General features: G+C 39.1%; 1 long non-coding RNA gene across 1 annotated transcript in view; it reads right to left on the bottom strand.

The window, feature by feature from the left end:
• LOC143653135 (uncharacterized) overlaps positions 1 to 13,353 on the bottom strand; it is a 35,384-nt gene extending 22,031 nt beyond the window's left edge. Inside the window, exon 1 of the long non-coding RNA XR_013161118.1 lies at positions 13,260 to 13,353. This is a non-coding gene — a long non-coding RNA (uncharacterized LOC143653135). The remainder of the gene's footprint in view (positions 1 to 13,259) is intronic.
• Between the last annotated feature and the right edge of the window lie 1,223 nt (positions 13,354 to 14,576).

Genomic DNA, 14,576 nt, shown 5'->3' with positions numbered 1-14,576 from the left:
CCAGCAGACATCATCATGTACCTTTCCGTGTGTCAGAGGAACACCGAACACCATCAGCTTTTCTTCAGTGAGAGTATCCTCTTGTAAATGTCTTAGTTTGAACATTTTATGGCCTTAGAATTGTACATTTGTAACCAAATATATCCCCTTTGAAAAAGCCAATCCAGATTTTCTGAGAGGCAGGGCAAAATGGCAGCATAGGGAGGTGTGGAATTTAGTTAGTCCTCTAGAGCAGCTAGTAAATAGCCAGGAACTATCTAGAACAACTGTTTAGGAGACATTCCATGACAGGTCACACATTGTATAGCAGTCTGGAATGGCCAGAAAGGGTGAGATCACAGCACAGAACTGATGGTAAAAATCTCTCCACTGGCACAGCAGGCTGTTGGAGACACTTCCCCCTGGGAAAAAGAAGCAGTCTCTACTCAGAGCAAGGGGAGGTAGCTTAACCAAGCTCTGGTTGTGGTTTTAATTAACAAATTTTGACTGCTGAATACAAACTGAGCACAGACAAACCCAGAGAAAGCAGGAAAGTAAACCTGAAGTCTCTCCTGGCAGAGAGGAGATAGGGCTGATGAAGAAAAAAATAAAACAGAGGCTTTTGGAGTCAGCTAAGCTCAGAATACTGGTAAAGGGCTGCTCCCCAGCCTCTGGTCAACCATGCCCCTGGCAGGAGCAAGGTTTGCTGAGAATTAAAGGATCACACAACTTTACGTGGATGGGGAGCTGTGGGCAGGCAAGTGCCACCTCTGGGCAGGATAGGAAAAATATAGAGTCTAGAGGCTCCACAGGAAAGTCAGACAACCTGCTGAGTCTCATTGTCAGGGATACTTTATACTGATTACACCCTCCTCCTGAGATGTGGGCCTGCCTTATCTAGGGGAAATCTGATTGGGGTCAATCATATCTGGGGAGACCCTCCTCAAAAAAAAAGGTTACATATGGCATGGCAAGAACCAGAAAAACAAGAGCTGAAAAGCACTGATAACAGTTAAACAGAAGCTATGCTAGAAGACTAGAATAAGTTGAACTGAATGCAAAGGGACAGAGAACCAAACCAACCAATAGGAAAACCACAGGTAATAGAGTGAAAATGACCTTGTGAAAATGACCTCTATAATAAACTAGTGAAGGAAATCAGATGCCTAGACACCAGCAAAAAATTATCTCATATTAGGGAAAACAAAGATATGGCCCAGTCAAAGAAACACTTGAAATGAGATACAGGAGTTAAAACAACTAATTAAAGATGTTCAAACAAGCATGTTAAGTCAATATAAAAAATCAGGTCAAAGAGTTGATAGAAGACATGTCAAAAGAGGTAAGGATATAAAGTTATTGGGTAACCATAAATATGAACTCAAAAGCTTTGGAAAAAAAACCCAAAAACAAACAGCAGAACCTATGGGAATGAAAGATGCAATAGAACAGATGAAAAACACCATAGAGATTTACAACAGCAGATTTGAAGAAGCAGAAGAAAAGATTAGTGAACTAAGGACAGGACTTTTGAAATCTCACACACAAAAGAACAGATAGGGAAAAGAATGGAAAAATATGAGCAGGGTCTCAGGGAGTTGAATGACAACATGAAGTGCATGAATATATGTATTATGGGTATCTCAAAAGGAGAAGAGAAGGTGAAAAGGGCAGAAAGAATAGTGAAGGGAATCATCACTTAAAATTTCCCATCTCTTATGAAAGACATAAAATGGCAAATCCCAGAAGCACAACATACTCTAAACAGTATAGACCTGAATAAACCTACACCGAAATTCTTACAAATCAGATTGTCAAATGTCAAAGACAAAGAATTCTGAAAGTAGCAAGAGAAAAGTGATCTATCACATACAAGAGATGCTCAATAGTACAATGTGTGGATTTCCCAGGAGAAACTATGGAGGCAAGAAGGCAGTGGTATGATATATAAGATACTGAAAGAGAAAAACTTCCAACCAAGAATTCTGTATCTAGCAAAACTGTCCTTCAAAAATGAGGGAGAGTTTAAAATATTTTCAGACAAACAGACACTGAATGAGTTTGTGGACAAGAGACCTCCTCCACAAGAAATACTAAAGGGAGCACTACGGTATATAGGAAAAGACAGGAGAGAAGTCTGCAGAAGAGTGTAAAAATGAAGACTATCAGTAAGGGTAAAAAGAGAAAAAAATAAGATACAATATATCAGAATAAAGTCATGATGCCTGCAACAGCATGGATGAAACTTGAGGACATTATGTTGAGTAAAATTAGCCAGAAACAAAAGTCCTAACCAGATCAGCTTCATTCATATCTCTATTTGAAGTCTGATCTCTTTTTCAGCTTTTAAAACAGCTGCCATAAGGGATAATGCTGACTTTCATACCTGCGGAACCCTAGCTCTGAGTCTCGGGTGTCACACAGATACTCTAAATTCAAAGGAGCAACCAGGTTATACACAAAGAGCTCAGCTTCTCAGAATTTAGAAATAATGGTTACAACTCTGTGCTGTATGGTCTCACTAATATCAACTAACATTAATGAGTGAATTCTTGGTGGTGGTGGTATTTCCCCTTTGATTTCATTTTTAAAAATTTTTTATTCTTCATTTATTTTCCCTCTTCTTTCTTTGTGGAAGAAATGGCAATATCCTCATATAGATTATGGTGGTGAATGAATAACTATGTGATTATACCAGGAACTATTGATTGTTTATGTAGGATGGATTGTATGTTGCATGGTATGTGAATAAACTTTAATAAACAAAGAGAAAGATACAAGTGATGGAGAAAATGTAGAGAGACATGTACCTATTCACTGCCAGTGGGGAAGTAGAATGATGCAGCCCCTCTGGAGGGCAATGTGGCAGTTCCAAAGAATGCTAAGTATAGGACTTCCTGGAAGATGGCGGCTTAGTAAGATGCGTGGATCTTAGTTTCTTCTCCAGGACAGCTACTAGGGGAGTAGAAATGATACAGAAAGCGCCCAAAGCCACAACAGAGATAAAAAAGACAGCGTACCCCATCCTGGAACGGCTGGCTGGCTGAGAGAAGCAGCTCGGGTGAGATCGCCGAGGCGCGCGGGCCTCACCGGGCGGGGTGGCAAGCGGCCGGAGTTACTCCCTTCCCCCTTCCCGGGCCGGCTGGGAGAATTGGAGAGGCGGTCCCCTGAAACCAAGGCGGCTGGCGCCCACACCACACACAGCCCCCCGGACCAACTGAGAGAATTGGATCAGAAATCCCCAGGCCGCTTAGAACGGTGACGGGTGGGGGAGGCCCCTTCCAAACCCGTGACTCCCGGGGAACGTGCACTCTCTCGGGCGGGCTGCTGCCGCTGGCGCCCTCCCGCCACGCTTGTTGCCCAGGGCCGACTAGGAAATTCGGACGGGCTCTTTCCCGGGCTGCGGCGACCAGCAACCCTCCCTGCGTTCGGACCCCTGGCCGGCTCAAGCCGCTTCGGCTAGCGAACCCCCCAGACGGCAAGAGTTTTCCAAAGTTTAAGTTCCCACAGCACCTTTTACTGGTGGGACCCGCAGACAAACGTGTGCCACGAGCGCCACCTACTGGGCAGGATAAGAAAAACAGAACCCAGAGATTTCACAGGAAAATCTTCCAAACTTTTGGATCCAATACCCAGGGAAATCTGTCTAAATGCGCAGACGCCAACAGAAGATAATGGATCACGCTCAAATAATTGAAAATATGGCCCAGTCAAAGGAACAAACCAATAGTTCAAATGAGATACAGGAGCTGAGACAACTAATGCTAAACATACGAACAGAAATGGAAAACCTCTTCAAAAATGAAATCGATAAATTGAGGGAGGACATGAAGAAGACATGGGCTGAACATAAAGAAGAAATAGAAAAACTGAAAAAACAAATCACAGAACTTATGGAAGTGAAGGACAAAGTAGAAAAGATAGAAAAAACAATGGATACCTACAATGGTAGATTCAAAGAGACAGAAGATAGAATTAGTGATTTGGAGGATGGAACATCTGAATTCCAAAAAGAAACAGAAACTATAGGGAAAAGAATGGAAAAATTTGAACAGGGTATCAGGGAACTCAAGGACAATATGAACCGCACAAATATACGTGTTGTGGGTGTCCCAGAAGGAGAAGAGAAGGGAAAAGGAGGAGAAAAACTAATGGAAGAAATTTTCACTGAAAATTTCCCAACTCTGATGAAAGACCTAAAATTACAGATCCAAGAAGTGCAGCGTACCCCAAAGAGATTAGACCCAAATAGGCGTTCTCCAATACACTTACTAGTTAGAATGTCAGAGGTCAAAGAGAAAGAGAGGATCTTGAAAGCAGCAAGAGAAAAACAATCTGTCACATACAAGGGAAACCCAATAAGACTATGTGTAGATTTCTCAGCAGAAACCATGGAGGCTAGAAGACAGTGGGATGATATATTTAAATTACTAAAAGAGAAAAACTGCCAACCAAGACTCCTATATCCAGCAAAATTGTCCTTCAAAAATGAGGGAGAAATTAAAACATTCTCAGACAAAAAGTCACTGAGAGAATTTGTGACCAAGAGACCAGCTCTGCAAGAAATACTAAAGGGAGCACTAGAGTCAGAACCGAAAAGACAGAAGACAGAGGTATGGAGAAGAGTGTAGAAAGAAGGAAAGTCAGATATGATATATTTAATACAAAAGGCAAAATGGCAGAGGAAAATATTATCCAAACAGTAATAACACTAAATGTTAATGGACTGAATTCCCCAATCAAAAGACATAGATTGGCAGAATGGATTAAAAAACAGGATCCTTCTATATGCTGTCTACAGGAAACACATCTTAGACCCAAAGATAAACATAGGTTGAAAGTGAAAGGTTGGGAAAAGATATTTCATCCAAATAACAACCAGAAAATAGCAGGAGTGGCTATACTAATATCCAACAAGTTAGACTTCAAATGTAAAACAGTTAAAAGAGACAAAGAAGGACACTATATACTAATAAAAGGAACAATTAAACAAGAAGACATAACAATCATGAATATTTACGCACCGAACCAGAATGCCCCAAAATACGTGAGGACTACACTGCAAACACTGAAAAGGGAAATAGACACATATACCATAATAGTTGGAGACTTCAATTCACCACTCTCATCAATGGACAGAACATCTAGACAGAGGATCAATAAAGAAATAGAGAATCTGAATATTACTATAAATGAGCTAGACTTAACAGACATTTATAGGACATTACATCCCACAACAGCAGGATACACCTTTTTTTCAAGTGCTCATGGATCATTCTCAAAGACAGACCATATGCTGGGTCACAAAGCAAGTCTTAACAAATTTAAAAAGATTGAAATCATACACAACACTTTCTCGGATCATAAAGGAATGAAGTTGGAAATCAATAATAGGCGGAATGCCAGAAAATTCACAAATACCTGGAGGCTCAACAACACACTCTTAAACAACGAGTGGGTCAAAGAAGAAATTGCAAGAGAAATTAGTAAATACCTCGAGGCAAATGAAAATGAAAACACAACATATCAAAACTTATGGGATGCAGCAAAGGCAGTGCTAAGAGGGAAATTTATTGCCCTAAATGCCTATATCAGAAAAGAAGAAAAGGCAAAAATGCAGGAATTAACTGTTCAATTGGAAGAACTGGAGAAAGAACAGCAAACTAATCCCAAAGCAAGCAAAAGGAAAGAAATAACAAAGATCAGAGCAGAAATAAATGAAATTGAAAATATGAAAACAGTAGAGAAAATCAATAAGACCAGAAGTTGGTTCTATGAGAAAATCAATAAGATTTATGGGCCCCTATCAAGATTGACAAAAAGAAGAAGAGAGAGGATGCAAATAAATAAGATCAGAAATGGAAGAGGAGACATAACTACTGACCTCACAGAAATAAAGGAGGTAATAACAGGATACTATGAACAACTTTACGCTAATAAATACAACAATTTAGATGAAATGGACGGGTTCCTGGAAAGACATGAACAACCAACTTTGACTCAAGAAGACATAGATGACCTCAACAAACCAATCACAAGTAAAGAAATTGAATTAGTCATTCAAAAGCTTCCTAAAAAGAAAAGTCCAGGACCAGATGGCTTCACATGTGAATTCTACCAAACGTTCCAGAAAGAATTAGTACCTACTCTCCTCAAACTCTTCAACATAATCGAAGTGGAGGGAAAACTACCTAATTCATTCTATGAAGCCAACATCACCCTCATACCAAAACCAGGCAAAGATATTACAAAAAAAGAAAACTACAGACCAATCTCTCTAATGAATACAGATGCAAAAATTCTCAATAAAATTCTAGCAAATCGTATCCAACAACACATTAAAAGAATTATACATCATGACCAAGTAGGATTCATCCCAGATATGCAAGGATGGTTCAACATAAGAAAATCAATTAATGTAATACACCATATCAACAAATCAAAGCAGAAAAATCACATGATCATCTCAATTGATGCAGAGAAGGCATTCGACAAGATTCAACATCCTTTCCTGTTGAAAACACTTCAAAAGATAGGAATACAAGGGAGCTTCCTTAAAATGATAGAGGGAATATATGAAAAACCCACAGCTAATATCATCCTCAATGGGGAAAAATTGAAAACTTTCCCCCTAAGATCAGGAACAAGACAAGGATGTCCACTATCACCACTATTATTCAACATTGTGTTGGAGGTTCTAGCCAGAGCAATTAGACAAGAAAAAGAAATACAAGGCATCAAAATTGGAAAGGAAGAAGTAAAACTATCACTGTTTGCAGACGATATGATACTATACGTCGAAAACCCGGAAAAATCCACAACAAAACTACTAGAGCTAATAAATGAGTACAGCAAAGTAGCAGGTTACAAGATCAACATTCAAAAATCTGTAGCATTTCTATACACTAGCAATGAACAAGCTGAGGGGGAAATCAAGAAACGAATCCCATTTACAATTGCAACTCTTTTAGTTTTATTTTATTCTTTTAATAAAATACCTAGGAATAAATTTAACTAAAGAGACAAAAAACCTATATAAAGAAAACTACAAAAAACTGCTAAAAGAAATCACAGAAGACCTAAATAGATGGAAGGGCATACCGTGTTCATGGATTGGAAGACTAAATATAGTTAAGATGTCAATCCTACCTAAATTGATCTAAGGATTCAATGCAATACCAATCAAAATCCCAACAACTTATTTTTCAGAAATAGAAAAACCAATAAGCAAATTTATCTGGAAGGGCAGGGTGCCCCGAATTGTTAAAAGCATCTTGAGGAAAAAAAACGAAGCTGGAGGTCTCGCGCTGCCTGACTTTAAGGCATATTATGAAGCCACAGTGGTCAAAACAGCATGGTATTGGCATAAAGATAGATATATCGACCAATGGAATCGAATAGAGTGCTCAGATATAGACCCTCTCATCTATGGACATTTGATCTTTGATAAGGCAGTCAAGCCAACTCACCTGGGACAGAGCAGTCTCTTCAATAAATGGTGCCTAGAGAACTGGATATCCATATGCAAAAGAATGAAAGAAGACCCATCTCTCACACCCTATACAAAAGTTAACTCAAAATGGATCAAAGATCTAAACATTAGGTCTAAGACCATAAAACAGTTAGAGGAAAATGTTGGGAGATATCTTATGGATCTTACAACTGGAGGCGGTTTTATGGACCTTAAACCTAAAGCAAGAACACTGAAGAAGGAAATAAATAAATGGGAACTCCTCAAAATTAAACACTTTTGTGCATCAAAGAACTTCATCAAGAAAGTAGAAAGACAGCCTTCACAATGGGAGACAATATTTGGAAATGATATATCAGATAAAGGTCTAGTATCCAGAATTTATAAAGAGATTGTTCATCTCAACAACAAAAAGACAGCCAACCCAATTACAAAATGGGAAAAAGACTTGAACAGACACCTATCAGAAGAGGAAATACGAATGGCCAAAAGGCACATGAAGAGATGCTCAATGTCCCTGGCCATTAGAGAAATGCAAATCAAAACCACAATGAGATATCATCTCACACCCACCAGAATGGCCATTATCAACAAAACAGAAAATGACAAGTGCTGGAGAGGATGCGGAGAAAGAGGCACACTTATCCACTGTTGGTGGGAATGTCAAATGGTGCAACCACTATGGAAGGCAGTTTGGCGGTTCCTCAAAAAGCTGAATATAGAATTGCCATACGACCCAGCAATACCATTGCTGGGAATATACTCAAAGGACTTAAGGGCAAAGACACAAACGGACATTTGCACACCAATGTTTATAGCAGCGTTATTTATAATTGCAAAGAGATGGAAACAGCCGAAATCTCCATCAACAGAAGAGTGGCTAAACAAACTGTGGTATATACATACGATGGAATACTATGCAGCTTTAAGACAGGATAAACTTATGAAGCATGTAATAACATGGATGGACCTAGAGAACATTATGCTGAGTGAGTCTAGCCAAAAACTAAAGGACAAATACTGTATGGTCCCACTGATGTGAACAGACATTCGAGAATAAATTTGGAATATGTCCTTGATAACAGAGTCCAGCAGGAGGTAGAAACAGGGTAAGATAATGGCCAATTGGAGTTGAAGGGATACAGACGGTGTAACAGGACTAGATACAAAAACTCAAAAATGGACAGCACAATAATACCTAATTGTAAAGTAATCATGTTAAAACACTGAATGAAGCTGCATCTGAGCTATAGGTTTTTGTTTTGTTTTGTTTTGTTTTGTTTTGATTTTACTATTATTACTTTTATTTTTTTCTCTATATTAGCATTCTATATCTTTTTCGGTTATGTTGCTAGTTCTTCTAAACCAATGCATATGTACTAAGAAACGATGATCATGCATCTATGTGATGATGTTAAGAATTAATGAATGCATATGTAGAATGGTATGATCTCTAAATGTTGGGTTAATTTCTTTTTTTCCGTTAATTAAAAAAAAAATCGAGAAGGGATAATTGGAGCTGAAGGGATACAGACTGTACAACGGGACTGGATATAAAAACTCAGAAATGGACAGCACAATACTACCCAATTGTAATGCAATTATGTTAAAACACTGAATGAAGCTGCATGTGAGGTATAGGTTTTTTGTTTTTGTTTTTGTTTTTTTTTCTCTTTCTATTATTGTTTTAATTCTTATTCTGTTGTCTTTTTATTTCTTTTTCTAAATCGATGCAAATGTACTAAGAAATGATGAATATGCAACTATGGGATGTTATTAAGAATTACTGATTGTACATGTAGATTGGAATGATTTCTAATTGTTTTGTTAATTCTTTTTTTAATTAATAAAAAAAGGAAAATATCAGAATAGTTTCTCAACTAAATATATAATATCAGTTGTAAGATAGAGATTATAAAATAAAAAGGACCCCCCCCCCCAAAAAAAAAGAATGCTAAGTATAGGGTTGCCATAAGATCCTGCAACCCTGTTATTAGGTATATATGTGGAAGAACTGAAAGCAAGGACATGAATGGACATTTGCACACTGGTTTTTGTATACATGATGTGGAATGGATGGAGGTGGCCTAAGGGTACATGGACTGATGAACAGAAGGGTGAACTGTGGTGTATACATACAATAGAATGTTGAGGAGCTGCAAGAAGGAATGAAGTTGAGGCAGGTAAATAGGTGAATTAAAGCTTGAAGGCAGTATGTTGAGTGAAATAAGCCAGAAACAAAAAGACAGATATTATAATGCCTCACTAACATGGATGAATTATAATGTACAAATTCTGATAATTGAACTGGAGAGCACAGGTTATCAGGGGAAGGCTTATTGTAAAAGCTGCTAGACTGTAAGCTCTTACAGCAGTCACATCTATTCCAGAGTTGTAACCATTATTTCTAAATTCTGAGAGGCTGAGCTCTTTGTGGATAACCTGGTTGCTCCTTTGAATTTAGAGTATCTGTGTGACACCCGAGACTCAGAGCTAGGGTTCCGCAGGTATGAAAGTCAGTATTATCCCTTATGGCAGCTGTTTTAAAAGCTGAAAAAGAGATCAGACTTCAAATAGAGATATGAATGAAGCTGATCTGGTTAGGACTAAGGTAAATCAGATTAAAGGTAAAGGATGATATTGACTGTATTTTAAAACTTCAACTTCTGTATGAAACCAAAGGAAGAGATGTTTAGTTGCTGCCAAAGTTATATTTTCTGTAGCACACTATCCAATTTAACTTGTATGGTCAATTTATTCAAATAGTGTAACTACATGGAACCTTGAATAGGGAGTGAGATCTTGTTGGTATGTACAAGTTAGCATGATGCCCTGATATATCCCAGATTAATCTGGGAAGAAGATTAAAAAGTATTTTCAAAGTCCCCTTTGAGGACTGGGGAAGATGTGGATATATTAAACTTCTCCACCTGGAGAAGACCTGATATTCTCACAAGCATTGGGAGCTACCAATTTAATGAACCAAGCCCTGATTTTGGAGTTTGTCCTTATGAAACCTATTCCTGCAAAGGGGAAGCTAAGACTCCTTATAACTCCCAGAGAACCTCTTTTGTTGCCCAAATGTGGCTTTCCTCTCTAAGCCATCTCAGCAGGTGAATTTACTGCCCTCCCCCCTACATGAGATGTGACTCCCAGGGGTGTAACTCTCCCTGGTAATGTGGGAACAGACTCCTGGGGATTAGCCTAGCCCTGTCATCATGGGATTGAGAAAGCTTCTTGACCAAAATAAGACTTGAGTTTCAGTGCCTGACAGATTTCAGATAGAGTTGAGAGGTCATTCTGGAGGTTCTTCTTCTTCTTCTTCTTTTTCTTAAATGATTTTTATTGTGAAATATAAATTATATTCAAAAAGTAAAAAAAAATTTTATAAAAAGGAGCATAATTTTCAGAGTACATTGTAACAAGTAGTTACATAACAGATTTCAAAGTTTGGTATAGGTTACCATTCCACAACTTCAGACTTTACTGTCTAGCTACTCCAAAACCCTAGAGGTCAAAAGAAACATCAGTGGAGTGATTCAGCAGACATACTCATCTGTTAAATCCTATCTTCTCCATTACAACTCCTCCTCCTTTGATCCTACCCCAATCTATAGGGGTCTTTGGGCTGTTCCTATTCTAACTTTTTCATGTTGAAAATGAGTATTGATGATATAGGATAGGGGGATGGAATTAGTTGATATCCTTGGAGAGGGTAGACCCTCTAGGTTTCAGGTTTTATCTGTCCTAGGAAATCTTTGAAGGTTATACATTTCAGGAAAGTTAACTTGGTGCATGAAACTTTTGTAGAGTCTCAGAACCATAGGTCTTCTTTAGGGTTAACAAGACTGATATTGTTGGGGTTTGGCAAACCATGGCAGTTAGCAATATCTGGCTGAAGCCTGCACAAGAGTAGCCTCTAGAATAACCTCTTGGCTCCATTTGAACTCTCTTAGCTACTGATACCTTATTTTGCTATACTTCTTTTCCCCCTCTTGGTTAGGTAGGTATTGTCAATCCCATGGTGCCAGGGCCAGGCTCATCCCTGGGAATCATGTCCCATGCTTTCAGGGACACTTTCACCCCTGGATGTCCTGTCCCATGTAGGGGGAAGGATAATAATTTTTCCTGCAGAATTGAGCTTAGAAAGAGGCCACATATGAGCAACAAAAGAGATTTCTTGGAAACAACTCTTAGGCATAATTATGTCTTAGCTTCTTTGCTACAGAAATGAATTTCATATGGACAGTCGTCAAAATCAAGGGCTTGGCCTATATTCTTGGGAATCCCTAATGTTTGAGAGAGTATTTGGTGTTTTCTGATGGAGAAATTTAATAGTTCCATATTTTTCTCCAGTTCCAGAAGGGACTTTACCAATACTTTTAAATTATCAGCCTACCATAGTCTGGGATGTATCTGGGTGTAACATTAAACCATGCAAAATTACAAGGCCTCTACTTCCTGGCCAAGATGGTGGCTTAATAATGTGCGCATTTTAGTTCATCCTCCAGAACAACTACTAAATAACCAGAAACAATACAGAACAGCTCCTGGGGCCACGTCAGTGACCTGACACACAGCATACCCAAGTCTGGACCAGCTGGACCAGCTGTAAGCCTCCCCAGAACTGTGAGTTTCCCAAGCCATGGCGGCCACCCCTCCCCCACAGGCTGCTTTCCAGAGGGGAAAGGAAAGGGACTTTACCAGCAGCAGGGACTGGGCACAATCAAATGCCAATTGTGGCATTAATGAACAAATTCTGACTACTAAAAATAGGCCCCCAGCTCAGGTGAACATGGTCAAAGCAGAGGTCACTCATTTTTGCCCCAGCGCCATGGGGGTAGGGCTGACAGAAAAAGAAAAAGAAAAAAGAAGGAAACAGAGGCATTTGTGGCTGTGTTTCCACAAAGGCTTGACTGCCTTTGGATACAGTGGCAGGGCTCCTCAGGCTGCAACTGCCCCAGGCATAGGCAGAAACAAACTCATTTGAGGGCTTGTCTGGAGCCTGTGCCTTCCCCAGGGGAGGGGTGAGGCCCAACTCAGGTGGAATCCCTCTCTCAAGGAATTCAGACCCCAGGGCTTGGTAATTTTAAGCCATTAAAACCAGCATACACCCTCTCCTCTGTCTCCACCACACCCCCAACCAAAGTTAAAGGTACCGCATCATCTTATGCTGGTGGGACCTGCAGGCAGACAAGTACCACATACTGAGCAGGATAAGAAAAACAGAGTCCAGAGACTTCACAGGAAAGTCTTTCAACCTGCTGGGTCTCACCCTGGGGGAAAACTGATGCAGGTGATTCTTTCCTCCTGATAGGAGGCCAGTTTGGTCTGGGAAAATCCGGCTGTGGTCTATAATACCTAAGTAGACCCTCCTAAGTTTTTTTGGGGGGAAAGGCACCATACAAGCAGGGCAAGAAACAAGAAAACAAGAACTGAAAAATTCTCCTCTGTTAAAAAAAACTTAAGCTAGAGGTCCAGAAAGCTGAATTGAATGTCAAAGAACAGATAGACAACAAATTCATCCAGCAAGAAAACCCTAGGTAAAAGGAGTGCAAGCAATCTCCAGAATAAACTAATTAAGGTAATTAAATGCCTAGACGCCAGCAAAAAATTACAAGGCCTCATTCCCACTCTGGATTCCATGATTTAGGTTGTCAAAATCTAGGTAGGTGATTTAGATTGTGTGTTATATTAAGTTAGGTTCTAGACACAATCAGCTTCTCTGCCTTTGGTCTCATACAATAGGTGGAGCTCTAGAATACATACATAATTCTTTGCCCTGTATTCTAATTTACCTTATCCTTACCATATCAGCTTCATTTTTATCTCTAATTCAAGCCTGATCTCTTTTCCAATTGCTGTATGTAATGATGCTGACTTTCAGAGCTACAGAATTCCAGCTTTGAGTATTTGATGTCACAGAGGTATCCAACATTCCAGTGAAATACCAGCTTACAAACATACAGCATGCATCTCAGAATTTAGAAATACACTTACAACTCTAAATGAAGTGTGACTGCTATAAGAGCTCATAATCTTGAATCCAGGTTTCTTATATGTATATTATAAAAGAGACCATACTACATTCTTTTGTTTCTAGCTTATTTTGCAGAGCACAATGTTCCCAAATTTCATTCACTTTGTTGTGTACTTCACGACTTTATTCATTTTTGTAGTTGCACAATATTCCATCACAGTTCACCATTCTGCTCTCTTATTGTGCCCTTTGGCCCTCTCCACTTGTTGGGCATCACAGATAATATCCAAAATAAAGAATCCACATCTCACAGTGTTATCTCTGAGTTGTGCAGTCATCAGCACTCTCAATTCTAGACAGTTTTCATTGGTCCAAAGAGACAAAGAGCAGATAAACATGCCTCATGAAAGATCAAATCTAACCTGATCTTTTGTCTCTACCCCCAAATTAGTCCCTGATATTGCTATAGTATTGTTGCTGTCTTCCTGTAAATTATAGACCATAGCATGCAATATTGGCTTTTCCCCATACCACCCTTTTATTGACTCTTTTTACAAGATTAAACCTTTGAAGTTGTTCATACAAGAATGTATTTATAACTGCAGAGTTAATCTGTGGGATACAATGACTATTCTGGTGGTTATTCTTATGCATTATAAAAATATCCCTTTTCAGGTTTTGGTACATTAGAGTAGCTAGAGGGAAATGCCTGAAACTGTTGAACTGTAATCCAGTAGCCTTGATTTTTTTTAAAAATATCTTTATTGAGGAATCTTCACACAATACAGTTCATCCATAGTAAACAATCAATGGCTCACAATATCATCACATAGCTGTGTACTCATCATCATGATCATTTTTAGAACATTTGCATCACTCCAGAAAAAGAAATAAAAAAGAAAAACTCATACTATCCCATAACTCTTACCCCTTCCTCTCATTGACCACTAGTATTTCCATCTACTCAATTAATTTTATCCCTTATCCCCTGTTCTAGTTTGCTAGCTGCCAGAATGCAACACACCAGAAATGGATTGGCTTTTGATAAAAGTGGATTTATTTTGTTAGTTCTTCAGAGGAAAGGCAGCGAACATCCCACTGAGGGTCTTTCTTACGTGGGAAGGCACAGGATTGTCTCTGCTGGCC

The sequence above is a fragment of the Tamandua tetradactyla genome, chromosome 13 (assembly GCF_023851605.1).
Source record: "Tamandua tetradactyla isolate mTamTet1 chromosome 13, mTamTet1.pri, whole genome shotgun sequence".
NCBI lineage: Eukaryota > Metazoa > Chordata > Mammalia > Pilosa > Myrmecophagidae > Tamandua > Tamandua tetradactyla.
The sequence above is the reverse complement of the archived record's forward strand: the minus strand, read 5'-3'. Positions and strand labels throughout refer to the sequence as shown.